Source organism: Lissotriton vulgaris, chromosome 3_1, assembly GCF_964263255.1.
Source record: "Lissotriton vulgaris chromosome 3_1, aLisVul1.2, whole genome shotgun sequence".
Lineage (NCBI taxonomy): Eukaryota > Metazoa > Chordata > Amphibia > Caudata > Salamandridae > Lissotriton > Lissotriton vulgaris.
In genome coordinates, this window is record NC_141689.1 from 757,723,246 (window position 1) to 757,748,979 (window position 25,734).

The following is a 25,734-nucleotide window of genomic DNA, read 5'->3' on the forward strand; positions in this document are numbered from 1 at the left end:
TTCATGGACCATTATGTTAATTGTGTTTCGAAGTCTCTCTGTGGGATCCTCATCGATTTTCTTGTAATACTTGCTGTCTGATAGAAGGGAGAGGCATTGTAAGTTGTAGCCCTCTTTGCTGAGGATCACAATACCTCCCCCCTTGTCCGCAGGTTTGAAGACAATATTGGCATTTGATTCAAGAGTTTTTAAAGCCTGTCGTTCTTTATTGCTCAAGGTTTGAAAATGTTGTTTCTTTTTGGTTGTTATTTCATCTATGCCCTTGAGTAGTGCTTGCTCAAAAGTGTGGATTTCCGATGGTATACTGCCTGCTGGAGGGTTGAAGGTAGATTTCTTTCTAAGATTGGTGTCTCCTTCAGATGGCAGAGAAGGTTTGTCCGCAAAGAATGCCTTGAGTTTCCAGGTGCGACAAAATTCTGCTAATTCACACTTGAGCTTAAAATTGTCTATTGGTGGTGTGGGGACAAATCCAAGCCCTTTTTCCAGGACATTCTTTTGGTCTTCTGTTAAGTCAATATTAGCAATGTTGATTATTAGCGAGTGTTTGTTTTGCTCGTGCTCGGTTGGGCAGACGACATGCTTCTCGTCTGGAGCACAACCATGGAGGGTAATGTTGGACTGAGCTTTGGCGAGAGTGATATAGAAGAAATTCTAGCAGGTCAATCCCTTCTTCAGAATAAAGATCTTACTGAAGCACTAGAACAAACAGACAACTGGGACACACTCTCCGAAAAGAAGAGAGAACAAATACGGACTGCGATTCACGGCATTATTATGACTGAATACCTCCGACAAAAAACAGCTCCGAGAGGCCTTTGGGTTAGCAATGCCCCACGTATCTTCCTACACGACTTGGACTTCCGTAAAGACTGGTCTTCCATCTCCTGGAAATGCACCCTTGACTATCTGGTGCTGATCATCAAGACAGCAAAAAGACTCTCAGAAGCATTGCTAGTGGAAATCCAAACTCTTGAAAATGAACTAAAAAAAGGAATAAATCCACTAACCTACAAAAAGAAATTAGAAGAACTCACCAAAGAAATGGAAGAGACACAAGAATTCATTATGCAGAGCAAATTACTGAAACTGAGCAAAGATCTAAAAAAGTTCAGTCAAGAAAAAATGCATCCCTACACTAAAGAGGATTACAATTCCAACGACCAAGGCTCGGATAATGAATCCTTAGGGAGAGCCTCTTCAAACAACTCGGTGAGCAGTTCTGAGGAACACACCCCAGAAGAGGGGGGTTTAACAATCGATCTCAAAGATTCAGGAGGGGAAACCGATGGCAAAGACCTTTCTACCCTAACATGAACATGCCTCATTTTCAAGCCTACATGCCACCATATGGGGGATGGATGACACCATATAATTATGGCATGCAACAAATGCCACAACTGGGCAATGAACAACACCCAGGACAACAAATACAACAACAACAACAACAGCCGCCTTTTTTAGGCAGGGGCCAAAATCAATTCAGAGGAAGAAAGAAAACCATAGTCTGGCAAGACCAGCAGAGGAACGTCCAAACGAGAAGCATGTCGTCTGCCCAACCGAGCACGAGCAAAACAAACACTCGCTAATAATCAACATTGCTAATATTGACTTAACAGAAGACCAAAAGAATGTCCTGGAAAAAGGGCTTGGATTTGTCCCCACACCACCAATAGACAATTTTAAGCTCAAGTGTGAATTAGCAGAATTTTGTCGCACCTTGAAACTCAAGGCATTCTTTGCGGACAAACCTTCTCCGCCATCTGAAGGAGACACCAATCTTAGAAAGAAATCTACCTTCAACCCTCCAGCAGGCAGTATACCATCGGAAATCCACACTTTTGAGCAAGCACTACTCAAGGGCATAGATGAAATAACAACCAAAAAGAAACAACATTTTCAAAACTTGAGCAATAAAGAACGACAGGCTTTAAAAACTCTTGAATCAAATGCCAATATTGTCTTCAAAACTGCGGACAAGGGGGGAGGTATTGTGATCCTCAGCAAAGAGGGCTACAACTTACAATGCCTCTCCCTTCTATCAGACAGCAAGTATTACAAGAAAATCGATGAGGATCCCACAGAGAGACTTCGAAACACAATTAACATAATGGTCCATGAAGCAGTAACCAACAGGTGGATAACAGGGAAGGAAGCTGACTACCTGTGCACTAAAGAACCCAAAATCCCTTTCTTTTATTCCTTACCCAAGACTCATAAAAATAAATTACCTCCACCTGGACGCCCTATTGTGGCAGGCATAGGATCATTGCTTGAACCTCTGTCCAAATTCGCAGATGAATTCCTAAAACCACTAGTGCAGAAGACACCAACCTATCTTAAAGACACACGTGACCTTCTAGTGCAAATCAAGGACATACCTTTCGATCAAAACACCATGCTTCTGGTAGGCCTTGACGTGGAGTCACTGTACACTAGCCTACCTCAAGACGACACCCTGCAAATGCTGGAAGATGTCCTTTACAATGAAGAATGGAACCACCACACACCAAGACATTTTGTCTTACAGTGTTGCCAGCTAGCACTCAAAGAAATTTTTTTTTAATACAACGGAGTGTTGTATTTACAAAATCATGGAACTTCGATGGGCAGTGCCTTCGCCCCTTCGGTGGCTGGATTGTACGTTAGCCATTTTGAACAACAACACGTACTAAATGAGGCAAACCCGTACTCTTCCAGTATCCTATACTGGAAGAGATATATTGACGACATCCTCCTCATTTGGGATATCAAACTTGACCTGGAACTTTTCTTGAGGTGGCTAAATGAAAGGGACCCTTGGCTAAAATTCACACACATGGCCAACAACACATCCATTGACTTCCTTGATCTCACAATTTTTGCGGAAGACAATCAACTCAAAACCAAAACGTACACCAAACCCACTGCTAAAAATAGTCTACTGTCTTATAAGAGTCATCATCCAAAACCACTGAGGGACAATTTTCCCTATAGTCAGTTTTTACGTTTGAAACGGAACTGTACCAAGACAGATGACTATAAAGCCCAAGCTAAGGATCTATGCACCAAAATAAAACAAAGAGACTACACGCAAAGTATCATTCAGAAATGCATGAAACGTGCGAACCATCAACCCAGAGAATGTCTCCTACAAACATACCCAAAAGACCCCATACCGGATCTTATGACCTGTGTAACTACGTTTTGTCCATCTACCTATGAGGTCCAAAAACTGGTCAATAAGAATTGGAAAATCCTTAATACTGGGAAATTTAATTGGCCCAAACCACGTTTTGCTAATAGAAGAACTAAAAACTTGCGAGATACATTGGTTCATACACGACCACGACAAATACATAACCAAGAAACTATCAGAAACATTTCTATGTCCCCGGTCAGTGGTCACTACCCCTGCGGAAATTGTACAGCTTGCCAATATACCACCCACTCTAAACAATTACAACTGTCAGAGACTCTAGTTTGGACCCAAAAGCAACACACGAACTGTAACTCTTCCTATGTAATTTATATGGTCAACTGTCCATGCAATAAACTGTACATAGGAATGACGTGCCGGAAAGTTAAAATCAGAATAGGGGAACATCGGAGCAATATTCACCTAAAAAAGACTACAACAAAACTGTGTGCCCATTATTTGGAGAAGGGACACTCTTGTGATGACATCAGGTGGACTGTCATCGAGATGCTGACGGAAAAAAACCCCAACGCAGAGAGAATTCTGTATGAAAAAGAACAAAGGTGGGTGGACCGTTTGAAAACAAATATCACAGGCATGAATGACAACGTCCCCTGGCACCAGTTTGCGGTCCACTGAATGTATACTGCGTAACCATCAATCTGATACTATGAGGTCATCATAACTCTGACATCGGCTTTATTTATTCCACTACATTCAACCATGTCTGGTTCCCCACGCACCTCCTGAGTAAAGGCTTGTACTTTATATATTGCAAAACAGATTGCAACTTACCTAGCCACTAACATATTAATTAGCTCTGTTTTCTCATTATCACTGACTGTCGCCGTTTTGCTTCCACAAACGAGCATTACGTTTGTTTACACCATCGAGTATTACATTGCTAAGGTTTCCGTGTAATACCTAATAAAGTTGTGCTTTCAAAAAAACTCTGTCAAAAACGCTCCCCCGGACACCAGCCCGGCATCCGGGGGCAGAGTCAGCACAAGCGGCGTAGGATCCCACACACGCGGGTAATGGCGGAACTTATCAGTCAGGCAAGCATTTTCTTCCCTTGAGGTAAGGTAATTCTGACCTCTGTTTACCTCTTTCTCTCAGCTCTGGGCCTCCCCGAGGATAACAAAAGACTCCACTAACGGGGGTAAGTCTGTAACAAGACCCATTGTCGAGGGACCTTTTGTCAACGTTTTATTGCGCTGCTTTTAAATATCACGAAGGGGTCTGCTGTTCCGCGTTTCCCTTCTCAAGCGCTATTCTGTTTAAAGATTCCCAATACAATTAAAAAATAGATATTGGGATTATCATGTATATGTTATTGTGTATTTTTATCGAGAATTTGACCAAGTGACTAGAACTATCTAGGTCCTAATGCTCGATTAATCCTTACATGATGCTGATATACCACAGCTATGTTTAAGTTACACCCTGCTGCTTGAAAACACAACGCAGTACCTTCTTGCTCACTTTCGCCTCCCTCTTTCCTCTACCCTACCAGGTGACACTCCACTGTTTAGAATTTTCACGCTATTTTTGCTAAACATGCATCTATCTAGTAGTTTAGACTAATGCTCACTACTGTGCCATCCCTCACTCCTGTAATACTGTGAGAATGTATATTATCCCTGCACAACATATTTGTGTGTATTTTCTTTTTCAGGTTAATAAGACTTGAGTGGCTAATGTTGACCCTCACTACTTCCATTGAACACCACACAAAAAGTGTGAGTAGATTCTTTATGTTTGTTTGTCCTTCTGTCCTGACGAAAGCCCCATAGACTCCGTTGAGCCGAAGGGGGCTGAAACATGTTGACATTTTTTGCAAATTCGCACTTCTAGATCCAGTAACTCGATCTAGGATAAGTACCCACTTAATTTAAATATAAGATCTCCACCATTTCATTAAAATCCTTTCTGGTGTTGACCTTATATTTAACAGTTTTTTACCTTTTTTTGCACTGGTTTCTCCTTTTTTCATCTCTGGACACTGCAACCTAGACCAGAGGAGCCTCTGGATGAGGCAAGTACCCACACTCTCTATGGTATTCGATGATAACTGCTGAAAAACCACAATGTAGGGGAGGATGAACGAAATATACCGCAACACCTGTATACATTGGGTCTTTTGAGGATACCATAGTTTTTCTAACCAATGGTCTAGAATTGTCACAAGTGTCCATTTTTCCACTTGATTAACCTTAAGACTGAGTGTAAACATCTGGAGAGACAATGGAGGAAAGGTTTTCTTAGTCAGGTCAAGCTGGAATATCTAAAACAGCAAAATAAGTACCATGGGCTTTTTAGACGGGCTAAGGCCTCGTATTATACAGAGAGAATTGGAGCAGCAGGAAACTCCTCTAAGGAAGTATATGGGATCTATAAGGAGATTTCCTCATTAACAGCGTCTGCTATCCGCCTGGAAGGTTGAGTGGAATCATGTGACCCCATTGCAGTTTTTTTCTCAGAGAAAGTGGAGAAAATGTACTCATCCTTTCCTGGAGCCGTAAAAATGGGTGCAGAATTTGTGGAACCAATCAGAGGTGCTGGAGAAAGCTGGAGGCTGGATAGTTTTATCACCCCACCCCCGAGTTGCTCTGCAAGATCTGTCGAACTATAAAGTCTGGCTCACCTAGGGATCCTGCCTCACCCAAACTGCTTGGGGAGAGTATTGCTACTCTTGAGCCTTATATTATATCAGGCATCTTTTAGATGTATCATTTAGTATGCATACAGTGCCTGATAGGTGGAAAAAGGCTGTTGTTCTTCCACTCCAGAAGAAACCTAATATCAGCCCTGATAAATTGGAAAATCTCCGCCCTACTTTTTTTGGTCTCCTGAAGGGTCTACGCAAAACTATGGACCTCCTTCCTATGGAGGCCAGGAAGACGCTAGTGCATGCACTTGTTACTTCACGTTTAGATTATGGTAACATACTGTATTTGGGTGCAACTGTCAAAAGTCTTAACCGGCTTCAGGCTATACAAAATGCGACGGCTCGCTTGGTCCTCAGGCAACCGAGAAAGGCTGCCTCCAAAAGTGCCTTGGACACTCTTCACTGGCTTCCTGTCAGGAAGAGAATCGTGTTTAAGGCCCTTTGTACATGCCACCGCATCACCCAAGGCATCGGTCCTATGTACCTGCAGAGTCTTATTACCGCCTACAGGCCCGCACGGTCCCTTAGATCTAGTGGGACTGGCCTGTTGCTTGTCACTAAAGTCAAGGGGTCCAGGATGGGTGGTAGATCTTCCGCCTCTTGGCGGCCAAGAGCTGGAACAAACTCCCTCTGGAGCTTCGGCTGGAACCCTCTGAGATCAGGTTTAGAAGAGAGCTTAAAACATACTTGTTCCTTCATTAATAGGCCTGTGCGTCACTAGTCTGGACATGGGGATCTATTTTCTCCCACTTACTACAGCGCAGGGACACGCTGTGGGCATAACCAGGTGCTTTATAAGCTTCCTTATTATTATAATTATTATTATTACACTACGGGCCTCATTATGATGGCGGTTGGAATGACACCAACAGGCTGTCGGTGTCAGTCTGACCAATGACAACACTTAGGTCCGACTGCTGGATTATAATTCCGGATGTCAGACCCACAGCGATTGGAGGGAAGACCGCTGCCTCCACCAGGATCAGGGTTCCCGACAGGGTGGCAGCCGGAGTCATATTCCTGAATGACGGTGGTGCTGAGGCAGGCACCACCATCGGGATTGCGATATCTCATTCCAACAGCCATTTCTTGGCAGGGAGACCACCATTAAAAGGCTGTCAGAAAGGGTTCTGAGGGGCCCCTGTCAATCGTAGGCCACTATAAAGAGATTCTGGAGACACATGAAGTGCCCCCACTCACCTCCATGCACTGTGTGCTATTCACGATATGGTGCATGGCACACAGTCCATGGATGTGAAGGAGGTGCTCCATACCACGGTCCATGGACATGCAAGAGGTTCTCAGAGCCACCCTTTTCATTGGCCGCAGCACAAGCTGCCATGCTACGAAGCACTTTCTAACTGCCAGCCCCGCAGTCATATCAAAATGAGGCACTCGTACCACCGTAATGTTGGGCGGCGGTCCAACAGAGTGCTGTCAAAATCAGCTCCTAAGTTAAAAGTTGCAATCGCAACCAACCTGCAGGCCTGAAATCACACCTACGACCTTGTGAAAAGTGAACAATGAATACTGATTGGTGCTGTACTTTTCTTTGTGCTTTTTGCCTTTAAGATTTAAAAAATAATTTCTCTGGGTCCCCCTACTCATATCGGCCAGGCACACCACCTGCACATTGTTCGAGTGATAATGTTTTCTACTACGGAAAATGTGCTCACTCGCCTGTGGTGGCACAAGACCAACATGTGTGCAATCAAAGGCCCCAAAGTTTGTATATAACAATCCTAGGCAATCACAACAACAGCATAGGACTCAAAGTTGCAAAAAAGGGACATGAAAGAATACACTCTATTATAAACCTATATTGTATTTTAATAAACATTCATATTACAATCATAAGTCATATACAACATAATACATACAAATAAATATACAGTGAAATTAAAACCATTATTATATAAAACAACAAAATAACGAGGAATCAATTAAAAAACACTTAATTAATACCAAAAGTGACAATTGATTTAATCGACGCGCGTTTCTGCGTTAAAAGAACGCCTTCTTCAGGAGACACAAACAATTCTGAAATACATAATAAAAAATAAAAGACAAATAAGACTTCATTATTTCAATTATACAAAATCCATTGCAGAAAAAATACAATTCATAAAATTCATTTAATTCACATGTGTAATAACTGGAGTCCACCTTAAAAGCAAACCTTTCCCTACACTGTTAAGATAATAAATATATAATAAACATTTAGCTCGACATTAGAATAAAATATCAGAGCAGTCGCATTCCAAATTAATTTAAATGAAAGAAGGGAGTTGATAAGTGTACTGGTAGTCATAAACTTACTTAAAAATGGGAGATCCCAAAATTATGATGCACGATCTCACAATGTAGAGAACATCAGACCAAATAGTACTTTTTTTGAGGTAGGTATAATGAATTCTAAATATCCCTCGAGTAGTCACCTAACTGTGGAGTAAAGATATATAAAAAAACACATGTAAGATTGCACCTGCATAATGTAAAACTTATTATACAACTAGAAATCGACAGGTTAACGTTAGCAGAATAACTTAATCTGCTCACCTTTTTGGAGACTAGAGTATTCGAACAAGTGATTGTAAAATGACCATTCATATGTATCCCAATGGAACGTGCTTTAAGATGCTGCACACGTAGTATCTATGAAAGGAATACAACACAGAACGTATGTCTTTGTGTTCATTTGCCATAGAAAAGCGGCACACTCTAACTTACTAACCTATGAATCACCAACGGAATAACTGTCACTTACCAAAATGGGGCTAGAGACAATTTCCCAGAGGAAAAGAATGACTACTCGACGTCCTCGAGATAAAATGCAACGCCGCGCACATTGGAAGTGGTGCGGTCACGATTACTGCCTTAGTGTTCGGAAAGATCCAAAGCTTAAGGACTCAATGTACACGGGTCTAAAAAAATAAATAAACATACCAGATACTATCGTCAAAAAATGGATACTAAGATAATGAAGTATTCATTTAGTTCTTTCTGAAAAAAAACTGCAAAGTCGGCTTCTTATCAAGCAACCGATCCTTTTGATCGACAGCGCTTCCCAAAGTAAAGCCATATGGGTAGCGGAGCTTGCGCGGTAAAGATCTATGTCGTATTTTTCTGTAAGCTTCCAAGATAACTGATTCAGGGTACAAGGGTCTAAAAATATAATATAATCAAGGATTATATATTGTAGCATATTGTAGGGAGTAAGGCAAACATTTAATTATTTAAAACCTACATCGTGCCCTGAAGCAGGTTTCTGATAAACTACCCATCCCTGCACTCACCTAGCTACGGCCGCTTGTCCAATACATCGATGTCTAAACAGAAGATAACTGTTGGCGTCTAACGGCTTATTCAACGATATGTCAAACGATCTGAATATATTGAAATCAAGTATTGCCCGTCAGCCAAGAGGTCATTACGCTTGGATCAGAGGGAGTATTACATGGCCATTAGGTTAGCTAAAAGCAACTACTTTGCTGGGAGGATTGCGCTGGCTCGGAACAATGGCAAGGAAACCTTTAGTACTGTTAAAAGTTTTCTATCCCCCGTTGCTGAACAAAGGGTGTTCCCTGCTTCTCAACAATGGTGTGAGGAGTTATCTACATTTCTTGTAGACAAGATACTAAAGATTCAGGGTAGTGTTGGCTCGCATCCTAGAATTGAGGGGCTTTAGTCCTCAGGGCCCCCCTGCTCGCTGTGGGCAGCTTCCAATCAGCTTACCTCATTCACAGCCACAGCTGAGGCAGACATTTTGGCCATCCTCAATCCCCCAAAGTCAGGCTCTCCAGCGGACTCGTGCCCGGCCCGAGTATTAGCTGGGGCAGCCAAGGAGGTCTGCACAGCTGTCACAGACATTGTGTACCTCTCTCTTCTGACCGCCGTGGTTCTAGCACAATGGAAACAAGCGAAATTGCTTCCCCTTCTTAAAAAACCTTCCTTGGACCCGGCGGTCCCTGCCAACTACCGACCAATTTTGCTCCTACCAGCCCTGGCCAAGGTCTGTGAAAAAGTGTTTTTTCGGCAACTTGAGACTTTCATGGATTCCTCAGGGGCCTTGCACCCAGCTCAGCCGGGGTTTAGATTGGTCTATAGTATGGAGACTGCCCTGGTGGAGATGTCGGAGGCGATTAGGGAGTGTCTTGACGGAGGCGGTAGGGCGGCCCTGATTTTACTCGACCTCTCTGCCGCCTTCGATACGGTGCCCCACCAGCGACTTCTGGCTCAGCTCTCTGCCATTGGTATCTTTGGCCTTGCCTGGGAGTGGGTCAAGTCTTTTCTGGACCACCGCACGCAGCAGGTTTGCATGGCCTTCTGTTCTTCCTCGGTTAGGAACCTGGCTACGGGGGTTCCGCAGGGCTCCACTCTGAGCCCCCTTTTATTTAATATCTACCTAAAACCTCTGGTCTGTCTGGCGGAGAAGCTTGGTGCTAAAGTGATAGCATATGCTGACGATACTCAGCTGCTGTTCACTTGGAAGGGCCCGGATTTGGACACCACCATCGCCCAGTCGTGCCTAGCTTCTGTATTCTGCTGGTTAGCCAAGGCTTCTTTGAAGTGTAATGAGGATAAGTCTGAGGTTCTTTTGTATGGCCAGTTTTCCCCGAACTTCAGACAATCTCTCTGGCAATCTCAATTTCCTTGCCCGCGCTTTGATGACGGACCTGCCAAAAATTTGGGGGTGTGGTTCAGCAAGGACCTGCGGTTTACTGACCATGTTAAAAAACTGACCGGGGTCCGTTTTGGAACCCTCAAAATCCTTAGAAGGATCTTCCCCCTGTTTCCGAGAGTGGCCAAGGAGGCATTTGCTTGTGCTCTTATCCTCTCGTGGCTCGATTATTCAAATGCTCTGTTCATAGGCTTACCTGGCTACCTGTTGTAAAAGCTTCAAACGATACAGAATGCCACGGCTAGACTTTTGCACAATGCCCCAAGTCAAACCAGTGCTATTCAATATTTACCGGAGTTACACTAGCTGCCCGTGATGCAGCATGTTCATTTTAAGGCTATTACCCTGGCCCATCGGGCCCTGTATGCGTTCGGTCCTACCTATCTTAGGAAGCGCTTTGCCTTCTATCTACCTAACCATCCCCTGCGATCTGCCTCCCTTCGCCGGGTGATTGTCCTGCGCTTACACAGAGTCCGTTTGGGAGGCCAGTCACTGTCTGTTAAAGCTACAGCACCCTGGAACTCCCTCCCTACTGATCTTCAGTCGACTCAAGAGTTTCATCTTTTCAAAAAACGCCTTAAAACGCATCTGTTTAGCCAGACCACCTAACTGACCTCCCTTCTGCTCTAGCTCACCCGCGCCAAGACACTCTCGAGTATTAGTGCGCGTTATAAAACTGTTATATCATTATATCAATGCATCATTTAAACTTGGCACACATCCGCAGCACAATGATCACAGTTGGCGGTGAATAGACAATTGTGGGTATGAGCACTAAGATAAGCACAAGTAAGTAATAACATCATACAGTGAGGCAAGTCTTGCCGAGGTCATCACTGCCCCTCAACACATTCATATGTGTACATATTGTAGAGTCCTCTACAACACTGTCCGACCTCACCAACCATCGAATGCATTTGTGACATGTTAGGGACTACAGACCGATGAATGTCACACATACACAACCATGGCCCATGTATGCACCTGTGGAGTCAATGGAACATTGACATTGTGTGCAAGATGATGTGCACTTCACCATGTGGCCACTGTGCACTGTTGAAGTGTTCCTGCTGGACATTGACATTGTATGTGCCACAAATTGCGGTCGCTACTGCCTGGCCCCGGTGGTGTGTCATCAGCACCACCCCTCACAAAATTGTCGTAGTGCTAGCCATAGAGACTTGTTCAAATGGCGGTGGGCATGCTCCACCACCCAACTCGCGGTAGCTACTGCATGGCCCCGGCGGTGTATCACCAGCACCACTCCTTACACGATTGAGGTAGTGCTAGCCATAGAGACATGACCAAATGGCGGTGGGCATGCTCCACCAGCCAACTCACGGTAGCTACCGCCTAGCCCCGGCGGTGTATCACCAGCACCACCCCTTCACACAAGTGCAGTAGTCATTGGCATGGAGACATGGGAAGATGGCGGTGGACATGCTCCGCCACCCTACTCGCTGTAGCTACCGCGTGGCCCCGGCGGTATATCACCAGCACCACCCGTTCACACAAGTGCAGTAGTAATTGGCATGGAGACATGGGAAGATGGCAGTGGGCATGCTCCACCATCCAACTTGCGGTAGCTACCGCCTGACCCGGGCGGTGTGTCACCAGCACCACCCTTTACACAAGTGTGATAGTCATTGGCATGGAGACATGCCCAAATGGCGGTGGCCAATCTCCGCTATCCTACTCGCGGTAGCTACCGCATGGCCCTGGCGGTGTGTCACCACCATGGGGCATTGCCTACAGCCAATGGGAGCGATGTTTGCGGTGGCATGATGCAATTTTGAAGATCGCGGTAGGCATGCTCCGCCACCGCGGAGGCAGACATTGGATGCTTTTGAAAGATGCACCATCGAGGTAGTGCACCCAGGGCCCATGCGGTGCATCACCGCCTTGGAGCATTGCCTACAGCCAATGGGAGCGATGATCGCGGTAGGTGTGCTCATTGGATGCTTTTGAAAGAGGCAGACCTGGACATCCAATTGTTGCAGCCTGGCACCTTAGAAACAACCCCAGGGGGGCTATAAATGTGTGGGAGTGAGCCTCACATTTCCACTGCTCACAGAGCCTGCTGCCTTGGACCCTCACCTGCTGCTGGGTCGAGAGCCTGCTGCCTGAGACCCTCATCTGCTGCTGCCTCCAAAGCCTTCTGCCTGGGACCCTCACCTGCTGCTGCCTCCAGAGCCTGCTACCAGAGAGCCTCATCTGCTGCTGCCTCCAGAGCCTGCTGCCAGAGACCCTCATCTGCTGCTGCCTCCAGAGCCTGCTGCAAGAGACCCTCCATTGCTGCTGCCTCCAGAGCCTGCTGCTAGAGACCCTCATCTGCTGCTGCCTCTAGAGCCTGCTTCCTTGGACCCTCACCTGCTGCTGCCTCCAGAGCCTGCTGCCAGAGACCCTCACCTTCTGCTGCCTCCAGAGCCTGCTGCCAGAGACCCTCATCTGCTGCTGCCTCCAGAGCTGCCTCCAGAGCCTGCTGCCTGGGACCCACATCTGCTGCTGCCTCCAGGGCCTGCTGCCTGCGACCCTCACCTGCTGTTCTGCCTCCATATCCTGCTCCCAGAGACCCTCATCTGCTGCTGCCTCCAGAGCCTGTTGCCAGAGACCCTCATCTGCTGCTGCCTCCATAGACTGCTGCCTGGGACCCCTCACCACCCAATTCCACCTCAGATGTTCTATGTCCACAGGGATGGCAAGGACAGAGAATATCTGTGCCAGTCCATTCACAAGCGAGGAGCTGGAGGCCCTGGTGGACGAGGTGCTCACACAGTGCCCAAGGCTGTATGGTGCCCCAAATGTCGTGGTAAGTCATTGTAAAGGGAGGTGTAGGGCAGGGGGTGGCAGACATGTAGTTGGACTGCTTCAGTATATGCCTGAGGGTGTGGGGTTGTGTCATACACTGACAAATATGCTGTCTCCAGGGGGATGGAGTGTGTGTCCCAATGTCACAGTTTTCCCTGCCTGCAGTTGTATGTCTGAGTGGAGTGTGTTACATTGTCACCCATACAGAGCTACAGGATGTTAAACATGCAGGTGCCAGGACAGTAATTGCTTGGCTGATTGTCTCTGTGTGCCCCCTGTTGTTCGACTCAGTGTGAACCCAGATGCTCTGCACAGTCCCTGCCCACCAAGATGAGATCACATCACTGCACTTAGTGTGTCCTTACACTTGTTCATTCACACTGAAATCCAAATATGCACCATCTCAGCCCTGTATAATTGCACATGACCACACTTGTGTTGATGTACATTTTGTTGGTGAGTCCATGTACCCAAATGCCACACACATGACATACAGATATGTTCACAGGACATGCTCATTGTATGCTGCCCAGTCATGCACACAGTGAGTCTACACACAGACACATGTGGATATGTGATGTATGTAGTGGCCAGACATGCATAGGACTGGAGGTGTGTGCAAGCCACAGAGGGGGTTCAGTGCAGTCATGCTGTATGTGTGTGAGATTAGGAGGGACCCTGTATACCCTCATAAATTCATGCAATCATATCCACTTGACCCATGCAGAGTGCCCATGTGAGGTGGACCCCAGGGTGGGATGGACAGAGATAACATTTGGTAATGAGTCTGTCTTGCTACTGTACTGATGTTGGTACATAACATTATATCACTGATCATTTCCCCCTCTTTTCTCCTATGCCTGCAGCTCAAGGTACACCAGCGTAAGGCCGTGTCGAGGGCCATTGCAGCAAAGGTGCGAGCCCTGGGGTGCAGTGTCTATGCCCACTGAGGAGGTGTTGTATGGCAAGGGTACACCTAGGAAGGGCTCAGGGCCACATTCCCCTACCACATCAACTCCAATTCCAAGCCCAGTGAAGCAGGTGAAGAGGGCACTGTAGGGGCTACCACTGGCAAACAGGCAAAGGAGGGCACTGTAGGGGCTACCCCTGGTGAACAGGCGAAGGAGGGCACTGTAGGGGTTACCCCTGGCAAACAGGCGAAGGACGGCACTGTAGGGGGACACCTGGCAAACATGGAAAGGTGGTCCAGAGGCGTAGCCAGACAAAGCGTTCCGCAGGATCCAGCACGTCACCAGAGAGAGTGCCAGTGTCTGCACCTGATGCAGGTCTGTTGGTGTGTGTGAAAAACAAAACACAACTTGTAGGGTCTGACAGCCAAATGAAGTGGCCGGGCTGGCATGACTTATACTATGTCAGTAGGTGCTACAATTGCCTCCAATATTGGTGAGAAAGTGTGAGTCACATGTGCGAGAAAAACAAATTGATCACGAACTACAGTACAGGGAAGGCAGTTAGAATTCCCAAGAAGTGGAATGGCACCCCTCAAACCTCTCCCACCCACAATATGTCACAAGTCCGCATGACTCCACCTCCACGTGCCACCGCACCACCTCATCCAAACAGCCCTCCAGCTTTCCAAGCCACTGATCCCCCTACATCACCTGGGCCTCTCTCTCCCCAGTCAAGTGGTCCTGCTATCCCCGACATACAGCCAGCTCCAAGTCCACCTGACAGCCAAGAGTGAGTGGTAGTCCCCCTCACACACCTGTCTCTCATACAGGTGTGCTAGTCCTGCCCATTGTTTACCACCTGGGTGTGATGCTGGCCATGAAAGAGTACAGTCAAATCACTCAGTGTGCAGCTTCTCATGTCCTGACTCTGCACTTTGCCATGCCCACTGGCCTTGTCATTCACTGCTGTTCCGCCCTTGCCTGTGCAGCTTCTCATGTCCTGACTCTGCACTTTCCCATGCCCACTGGCCTTGTCATTCACTGCTGTTCTACCCTTGCCTGTGCAGCCTCTCATGTACTTGCCCCCTGCCATGGACACTGGCCCTGTTGCTCTGCTGTGTTGGAGTCTCCCCTGTGCAGCCTCTCATGTACTTGCTCTGCCACGTGCCATGGACACTGGCCTTGTTGCTCTGCTGTGTTGTACTCTCCCCTGTGCAGCCTCTCATGTACTTGCAGTGCCATTTGCCATGGACACTGGCCCTGTTGCTCTGCTGTGTTGGAGTTTCCTCTGTGCAGCCACTCATGTACTTACTGCCCCAACTGCCATGGAGACTGGCCCTGCTGCTCTGCTGTGTTGGAGTTTCCCCTGTGCAGCCTCTCAAGTACTTGCTGTGCCCCCTGCCATGGACACTGGGCCTGTTGCTCTTCTGTGTTGGAGTCTCCCCTGTGCAGGCTCTCATGTACTTGCTGTGCCCCCTGCTATGGACACTGTTGCTCTGCTTTGTTGTACTCTCCCCTGTTCAGCCTCTCATGTACTTGCTGTGCCACCTGCCATGGACCCTGGCCCTGTTGCTCTGCTGTGTCGGAGTCTCCCCTGTGCAGCCTCCCATGTACTTGCTCTTCCACCTGCCATGGACACTGGCCCTGTTGCTCTGCTGTGTTGTACTCTCCCCTGTGCAGCCTCTCATGTACTTGCTCTGCCACCTGCCATGGGCACTTGCCCTGTTGCTCTGCTGTGTTGTACTCTCCCATGTGCAGCCTCTCGTGTACTTGCTGTGCCCCCTGCCATGGACACTGGCCCTGTTGCTCTTCTGAGTTGGGAGTCTCCCCTGTGCAGCCTCTCATGTACTTGCTGTGCCACATGCCATAGACCCTGGCCCTGTTGCTCTGCTATGTTGTACTCTCCCCTGTGCAGTTTCACAGGTACTTGCTGTGCCACCTACAATGGACGCTGGCCCTGTTGCTCTGCTGTGTTGTACTCTCCCCTGTGCAGCCTCTCATGTACTTGCTGTGCCACCTGCCATGGACACTGGCCTTCCTGTTTGGGGTTTGCCTGTGCAGATTATCTTGCATATGAACAACATTTTGTGCCTTGATCTTATCTACTGTTGTTCTACTGTCACATCTGTGCAATATGTGAATAAAGACAGTTACTCCTGGTGTCTGTTTTGTCAGTGTCCCTGCTGATTAAAGTTATTTTGGTGTGTGCATTTGGTTGACTATGCCCCATCCTCTATTTGTCACTTCAACATTGCCAATCTCTTTGCCCGCATAATATTTTTTAACAGGGGTGACAGGGTCTTCAGTCCATTCACACACTGATACTTGTGTTATATGTTATGTCTATTTTACCTATCATGCAGTTCTCTTTTTCGTGGTTTGCTATTTTTGGCTATATTGTTCAGATGTGTATAAACAATGAGATTCTATCAATGTGAAGAGGTGATAATTTTTATGATGTTTTATTCTTATGGGGTCTGGTGAGATACTAGGCTCTCTCTTAGATCTAGAGAGATGAGAGCACAGTGTGCTTGTTAAAATACCCCTACCTAGGTAGCAAGCTATTGCTCTACCTCACAATCCCCATCTTAATGTTCCCAGTTAGAGAAGTGAATAAAATATATTTTTTCTACTAAGCCAGGGAATTTTTAATCTTTTTTGTATTTTTCTTGCACTCACTTGTTAGGTCCCTACACTTTCACTGACAGCCCTACACCTACACATAGCCTCTGCCACAACTTAAGTGCTCCCGCGTAGTTTGTTTGGTCGCAGCACGCCCCGCCCCGTTATAGGGACGGGAAGACCCCTATGATGAAGCATGACACTAAAGGACTTTTTAGTGTGTGAGGGGTATTTTAACAAGCACACTGTGCTCTCATCTTTCTAGATCTAAGAGAGAGCCTAGTATCTCACCAGACCCCATAAGAATAAAACATCATAAAAATTATCACCTCTTCACATTGATAGAATCTCATTGTTTATACATTTCTGCTAGGAGGGTGATTCTATCAGCACCTCTACGCTTCCTCTCTTGTTTTTGGATATATTGTTCAGATGTCAGGTTGGGGTACACTGCCAGCACGGGGTGTGATGCTGTGCACAGGTTTGCATGCAGGCTGGGCAATGTCATCATGTATGTGTGTTATTCCTTCATATGTGCCCAGCTGTGTGTGTGTATGGTCATCTTGTGTTGGCCCTTAATCCTGGTCCCATGGCCTACATGAGATGTGTGCTCTTGGGTAGTCAAGAGGTGTGCAGAGTGAAGGGTGTGACTTTGTAGTGAGTGTGGATGTGTGTGTGCCCCTGGATTGTGAAAGACACACATGTGTCACCCAGGAGTTGTGTGCCTGTTGTTTGGATTGTTCTGCCCTGTGGATGTGGTTGTATGCACCTGTGTGAGTTGTCTGTTGTGCACTCTGCAGTGTACTGGTGTGTCCGTGCTATTCTGTCTGACTCCTACTTGTTTTTGTTTGTCACTTATGAGTGTGCAGAGTGTGTGACTTGCACATCAGTTTTGTGTTTGTTTGACCATCCATGTTTCTCTTGATAGTGTTTAGACTGTGCAGCCCTGCTGCTCCACACTGCCATTGTGGTTGTGTTTCTCATGCATCGCAGGCACATGGTGCATTTTATCCTTTTGTATGGCATGGTGGGTGTGGTGTAATGCCATCCCCTATGAGTGCAGTTCTTGGGCCAAGTGTGATGTTCCAGTATGGTCATTGCCCCAATGGTTTATGTGTGATATTCCTGTCCTATTAATCAGTGAGGATTGCTCATGTGCACTTCAGCTGTGTGTGCTGCCCAGTGCTCTGGTCAAGATGTTCTGCTCTTGTATCCCAGAATGGTGCATCTGTTGTTGTTGTGTTGGATGTATGTGTATTGGCTGTGGTATTCCTTAACTTCCTGGGTGTGCTGTTGTATTTGGGCTGTGCTGATTTGTGTTGTGTGTGTTGAGGTTGTGTCAGTTATGTCTGTGTGTGACTGTTCTGCTTGGTGTGCACACACTGCTTGTTGTGCATACAGTGCTGTGTGTATGTGGCCTTAGCATTGCCTGATGTGCATCCTCTGATGTCCTGTAATGTTTGTTCCATTTTGATTTCAGGTGCATCTGTAGTTGGTTTCATGTGGCAGTATACTTCTGTGATGGTGCACATCTTGTGTGATTTGTGGTTTGTTTTCTGTGGTTTGTTCCTGAGTGATGAGGTTGTGCACTCCTGTGGTATCTGTGCTCCCTTTACCTTTCATCAGTTTTGCTGACAGGGTATGTCTGTTTCTGATGGGGTTCTGAGTGTGTTTATGTAGTGTTTTGTGTTTGTGTGTTGATTTTGGGAAGACATCTGTGTGTGTTATGTTTGTGGCTACACCCAGGGTGTATGTTTGTTTGTGTGTGTATGTTTTGGCAAGTATTGGCAGCCTTCAGTGTGTGTGGCACTGGTTTTGTGTGTTCCTGTACAGCCACTCCTGCAGTAGCTGTCTCCCAGGTTGTTTGTTGAGTGGTGCACGGTGTGGATTGAGCTTGCTTGTTGCTGTGCTTGTTGCTTGTTGCTCTGTGTGGGGGTGCACAGACTGGGCACCTGGCCTGTGCCGTCATGGGGTGTGTTAATGTGTGGTGTGGGGATGTGTGTCCGTGGGGTGTTTGTGCCCTGCCCATGCCTTTGGACTGGTCCTGCCTTCTGCATTGTGAGCATGTATTGACCACTGCGGTGACGTGACAGAGACGTTGCTGCAAGTTTGTGGTCTATGTGTGTCCAGGATGCAGTGGGGTGACTTGGTGGCAGGAGGATCATGTGTGGGTGCCCTTGCGGATGTGTTAATGCCCCCAGCAGGTTGTCTGTCGTGGATTTGGATCGTGTGTAAGCCTGTGTGTTGTGCATTGTATTTGTGTAGTTGCGTACATGAGGTGGCGTTCGCGGCGGCCCATGAGATAATAGTGCTGAAGCAGGTACAGCACCTGAAATACGTGTAGGGCAGGGTCCATGGCAGTCGTGACAGGGTGGAGAGGACCGGGACTCTAGTATCTCGCTTCGCTGTTGAGTGTCCTCCGTCTTGGGTTGGGTGGTGTCTCCGCTGCAGTGCGTCTGCTTGTTTGGGCCATCCAAATTTGTGGAAAAAACACAGTTGATGGACAGAATGCAGAACAATGTCTTACATTCACCCCAGTACAAAGATCTGGGCCTAAATCCATCGTGTTTTTGCACTCCACACCACCCTAGGTCAGACACTGGCTATATGCAAATCAGCCTTGACCCTGTGCCTCATGGGAACAGTCCAGCCCGAACTACCAAGCCATGTCTGTCCTAGACCGGAATCAAGCATCCAAGGACTGGTTTCTGGCTATCAGCCTTCTTCAGCCTGGATAACTTGACTCCAGTGATGTGGAGAGCCTGGGACTCACGTCTGAGTATACCCAGCCCACTCGGGGTGAAAATTGCAAAAAACACAGTTGATGGACAGATCAATCCTAATTTGTGGAGCTGGGCGGACGTCATTCCGCACGGCGGAGAGTCTCCATTGGCTCCCACTGCCGCAGTGGCAAGTGCACTTTGATGGCGGTGTGCGTCGCTCCGTGTTTTGTAATACTAATATGGCGGATGTACAAAAACAAAATGGAAGGTGCACTCCAATGAAGTCAAATAGATCAAAGGATATTTTTTTGAATGTCTCTTCTTTATTCAAATGTGTTAATTTTCTGCAAACCAGGGCACAACCAACGCGTTTTGTTCCCCTAGTGCCATGGGAACTTCATCAGGACGTATATATAGATAGCGCAAGACAAGTCATCAGAATCGATTCAGAGATAATTCGTCTTGGTAAAGACGGCCCAAATGGGAGAATGCTTGGAATAATCCTAAGGGACCACATCCTTATTCTCTAGGTGTTCCACAATGAGAAATGTCTTTGTATGGTCCAAACGGCAGTTGATCGCCAAAGGTTTTTTTGATTATGGTTTCAAAAAATGCTCAGAATATCAAATTTGTAAACTATGGCGAAATTCGAAATCGAATCAAGGATAAAAAATAAATGGGTAAGAAACCTTCATAGCGTGTATACCTCGCTTCAGATACGGCGAGAGCCTATTAACAGGAATATTAATCGGGCAACTTTCAATGATAATGTTAGTCTGATTGTGAAGAGTGGTCGGCTTAAGGCAGAAATATAGCACCTCGCTTAAAATACAGCGAGAACCCAATAACGAGAATGTGGATCGGGCAACTTCTCAACAACAATGTGCATCTGATTGCAACCAGTGGTCGGCGTAAGGCAAGAGTGTAGCACCTGTAATAGGATGCCGAGATCCGAACCCTCCGTAATTAGGCATTTCTACACAGTCTAAGCGGACAAGCGAGTGAATCTTAAACTCTACAATAATGACATTTTGTAACTGCAGCAGTGGTACATATGCAAATCAGTTCATTATAGAGATTTATTCAGCCAGTAAACAATCTAGTTTTAAATTTGTGGCTTCCCTTTAACGGAGTTTCACATTTCCATAATTCATCAAAAGAACAGACCACAATCTGGCGAGCACTGTGTACTGCTAGATTATGTAACTCCATGCTTCATTTGTCCGCGGTTTGCCTGATGGGAAAGCTGGTCGCTGTTGAAAGGAAATGGCTGCATCACATGATAAGGCGCAATCCTGTTCCTTAAATTTGCACATTACTACTACGCCCCTGGCATGCAAATCATTTCAAAGTTTAGAAATGCAGCAGACAAACTTTGAAAAATGATTTCTTACGCGGACCTGCAGATAAAACGCGATTTAATTCTTGCTAAGTGGCCCTGAGTCCTTTTTTGTCGATTACACATTATATATCTTTTTAACCTCTACATTCATCAATCACTTTCACTTTGTGAAACACAAGCCAGAGGTATTTTGATAGAGAAATTGAACATAGAAAAGTCGGCTTGTGATCGATGATGTAAATAATACGAACGTGTTCAATTAATCGGAGCAGACAGATAGCGAGATGCAGTTCCCGAAATGATATAAAAATGTATAGTCTTATTCTAGGAAAATATACGTGTAATTTATAAAAACTGTTATTGATGGACTGGATACCGGCATACATTAGTATTTTACATTTGACAAGAATGTGCGTGTTGATTGCATCTTTTTTCAGCTTAAAAAACTACACCAGAATGTTTTTAAAGATATATTAATCACATTTCTCAAAGAAGCCTTTCATGTACAAATACAGATAGACAATGAATGCCCTTTTAAACCATCCATAATGTAACAACACGTGTCTTTTTTTCTAATTACTTCTCTCGATAGGTTAGAGAAGTCAGAGCATAAAAAAACAAGAGTGCAACCAAGTAGGTAAAAAAACTAGAAAAAACGAAAACAGAGGAGAGGTCAAATACTGACCCAGAAACAGACTCAGGAGTACACAGAACTGCTTATATTATCGAATATTAGACCGGTAAAAAGTTTATCAGGTGACATTTTTAGTAGGGCTGCAAAACAAATTTTAAATTGAGTACATTCATATTTCTTAGAGGCCATGTTTAATTATGCAGAAACAAGAGTGAATGCGTATGGGGGCGTGGCTTAGCGCCCGAGACGGATGCAGGTCCCGGGGTAGAGCTCCGTCCGCACCGGAGATTCTTGGCGGTTCTACCCGTCGGAGACAATAATGCCTAGTAGCGGACGACGTCGGAACACTTCGTCCTCCCTCTAAGCTGCATGCCGCCTCCAGACTCCCTCGACTTCGCCCAGCAGCTCCCGTTTTCTTCCGGTCGCGGCTTTGCTTCAGCCGCGACCGCCATTTTGTCCTTTCAGACGGCGCTCGTCTGAGGAGCGAGTCTGCGACGGCTGCAGCCTCCTGACACCGGCGCTTCAATGATAATGTCGCAATTTACACCGGCGCTTCAATGATAATGTCGCAATTTACCAGGAAATGAGAGCAAAACACCAGAATCTTCACAGGTGACTTTATTCTTTTTTTGGAATCGTTTTTTTTCCTCTTTTCACTTGGATTGCTGCCTCCTCCTCAGCTTTGGCAGCCATTTTAGGTTTCCTATTACTCCAGCCGTGTACTGCTTCTGCTACAACCTGATTTTCCTCAGTTCCTCCTCTTACTGACTCTGCTGTGCCCTCCTAATACCTGTAGTGCTCACTGGCTCACACTTTATTGGTGACTCTTTTTCTCTGCGTTCTCATGGCGGAGGGCCCTGGTAAAACCCCCAAACGAAATTTTATTAAAAATTCAAAACTTTTTACTGCGTTGGCTAATTTAGACGCTTCTGCAGATTCCTCCATTGGTGAACCATCTCCCACCATGGATGTTCCTCCTCAACCAGGGGCGAAAAACACTACCAAGAGGCTGAAACAGAATCCACCGTCTCCCCCAAAGTCAACATCAGCCATTTCCATAGAGTTACTCCTTGAGGAAATAAGAGCACTGCGTCCATTCATGGAGGAGACAAATTCCAAGTTGCAAACTCTGACTGACAATTGGTCCTTAATGGATGCCAGGGTCTCCAAGGTAGAAAATACTGTCTCATCTCTCCAGGAAGCTACCACCAAAGTTGTCCACATGGAAACGCAAATCTCGTCACTCCAGAAGCAGGTGGAGGACCTTGAAAATAGAAACAGGCGCAACAACCTACGCCTCTACGGCCTGAAGGAAGGTTGCGAGGGGAATGATGCCATCGCCTTCTTTACATCCTTCCTACCCAAGCTTTTGCACCTTCCTGAGGGCACCTCTCTCAATATTCAACGAGTACACAGGCTTGGCCGAGCTCCTTCCACTATCTCCCCTGCGACAAAGCCTAGAGGTGTAATTATGTATTTTCTCGAATACACAGATTTGCTGAAGGTTCTACTAGCGGCTAAAGCTATACCTCATCTCAAATGGTCGGATTCCACCTTATTCTTCGCCCAGGATTATGCCAAGGCTACTGCTTCACGTCGCAAAGCATTTCTTGATATGAGAGCGGAACTACGTTCCATTGGAGCCAGATATGGACTTTTTCATCCATGCTTATTCAAAGTCACTCATAACAACAAGACTATGACTTTTGAGGATCCTCTTCGACTTCGAAGTTTTCTGAATTCCTGTGGCACGGCTGACATGGAGTTTTCTGGCCCTTCCTCTTCATTTCCACCCTGAATTTTGTCACTAATATTTTCGGATTACCTTGATACTCATGGTTCCTAGTTTTTCATATATTGTTATGTTCTTATTTCCACAGGTTCCTCAGCTGTTGCATAATTTTCGTGTTCACTGCCTGTGCTGGTTCATTTCCTGCTACTCAACTGTTTAATCTTGTTTTTTATTTTTATTTTCTCTATATACCTGGAATTATGTTGTTCGCCTGTTTCTAATACTATTGTTTTCCTTATCTTTCACAGATTATTTTCCTGTGTTCCGTCACGTCTCTCCTGTTGGACGTCTTGTGGCCCCGTATACCTGTCCGCCGTTGGTTGGCCTTCCCCCCCTCCTCTCATCTCCAATTTCCCCCTTGTGACTTGCCCTCTGAGCGTATCCACTCCCCATCATCCTTTGTAAGTATTGCTCTGTTTTTTTTCCTCTTCCATTGTTGACATGCTCCCTATTGTTTTATATGTTCTCGTCTTGATTTTTACTTGGTTATTGTTGGATCCTTCGGTATCACTCTTTCTCAGGTTGCTCTTGTTCTTCTTTTTGTTCTTCTCTAAACATCTCTCCAAAGTATTTTTTATCTGTCTCCTATGCTTTTTCTCCTTTATTGCTTACTCTCTTATCCAGATTGCTATTATCCTTTTATCACGACTTCCTTACTATCTCACAACGTTCTTCTTCTTCAACTTCTTCTTTCATTCTCTTCTATCTGTTCTTCTCTTTTTCGAGCATTCTTATTCTTTTCTCTCTTGTCCCTCCTTTCTCGATTTCTATGAGGCTTTCTTGCATTCCTTGTTTACACTCTCCCTTTCTAATTGTTCTTGATGTCAGTCCGCATTGTTTCTTGTAACGTTAAAGGTTTAAATTCACCTATCAAGAGGCAAAAGATCCTTTCCCATTTAGCTAAATTGAATGTAGATGTTGCCTTTCTTCAAGAAACCCATTTATCTGATACTGAGGCTGCTAAGCTCCAAAGAGGTTGGGTGGGAAGGGTTTTTTCAGCTCCTGGCGATGGTAAGAGAAATGGGGTTGCCTTGTTAATTCGAAAGTCCTTTTCTCACTCTGTATTGCACTCCGAATCTGACCCCGAAGGCAGATGGTTATTTGTTAAACTTTCCTCTAAAGGTGTCCCTTTTTCCTTGCTTAATGTCTATGCCCCCACAGGTGGGAATCCTACTTTATGGAGTGCGTTTGCCTTTCGTATTACTCAATGTATTGATGACAACTTTATTTTAGCAGGCGATTGCAACCTACCACTGGATCCCTTTTCGGACAGGAACTCCAAATCTTTTTTTGTCCCTAATAAATCCCATAAGCTCTTCACGCACTCCATCTCTCAACATAAACTGATAGACGCCTGGCGATTATGCAACCCAACCAGTAAAGAATTTACATTCTTTTCCCCTGCCCATCACTCCCAGTCACGTATTGACTATATTTTTCTCTCTCACCATTTATCCCAATCTCTCACCCAAGCTGAGATCGGCCTCATCGTATTCTCTGATCATGCTCCAGTTTTAATTAACATTGACATTCTACCCAGATCTATTGGTCCCAAAAGATGGCGTTTCAACAATGCCCTCCTTCTTGATCCCAAATTTACGGCCTCCTTTATTGAGTTTACTACCGAATTTTTTGTTATTAATGATACCCCCTCCTTAGCTACCCACACTATATGGGACGCTTATAAAGCTGCAGCCAGAGACTTTATCCTCAGACATGTTGCTACAAAGCGTAGCCTTGCCCGTAAACGTACCAGTGATCTTTTATCTCAGATCAAAGCTTTGGAACATGCCTTTTATACCTCTCACACCCAGGAAAGTTTAACAGCTCTTGTTAATGCGAAAATGAACTATAACAAACAGTCTACTGATGATGCATCATTGTACTTATTGAAATCCAGTTCGAAGTTTATGGTGGGAAGAATAAGGCGGGGAGAGTTCTTGCTAACTATTTGAAAGTTAAACAAAACAAACTGAATCTGTTTTTGATGCTAATTTAGCTCTGCAACATAAAGATGCGGATATTCTGGAGGAATTTTCTCGCTTCTACTCTACACTTTACTCTTCTGGCACTCAACCCTCTGATCACTCTCTTTCCACTTTCTTTACAAGCATTCAACCTCCCCCCAACTTTCCTGTTGACCTAGCCTCCCTTGAAACTCCCCTCACCGCTCGAGAACTACATACGGCACTTCACTCTCTTAAGAAAGACAAAGCCCCCGGTCCAGATGGCTTCACTGTCGAATTTTATCAACATTTTGCCACTCTTTTGTTGCCCAAACTTCTTCACCTTTTGGAGTCTTTCAAAACCAGCGGGGCTTCCTTAGGCACTTTTTCTGATGCTTATATTTGTATTATACCAAAAGAGGGGAAAGA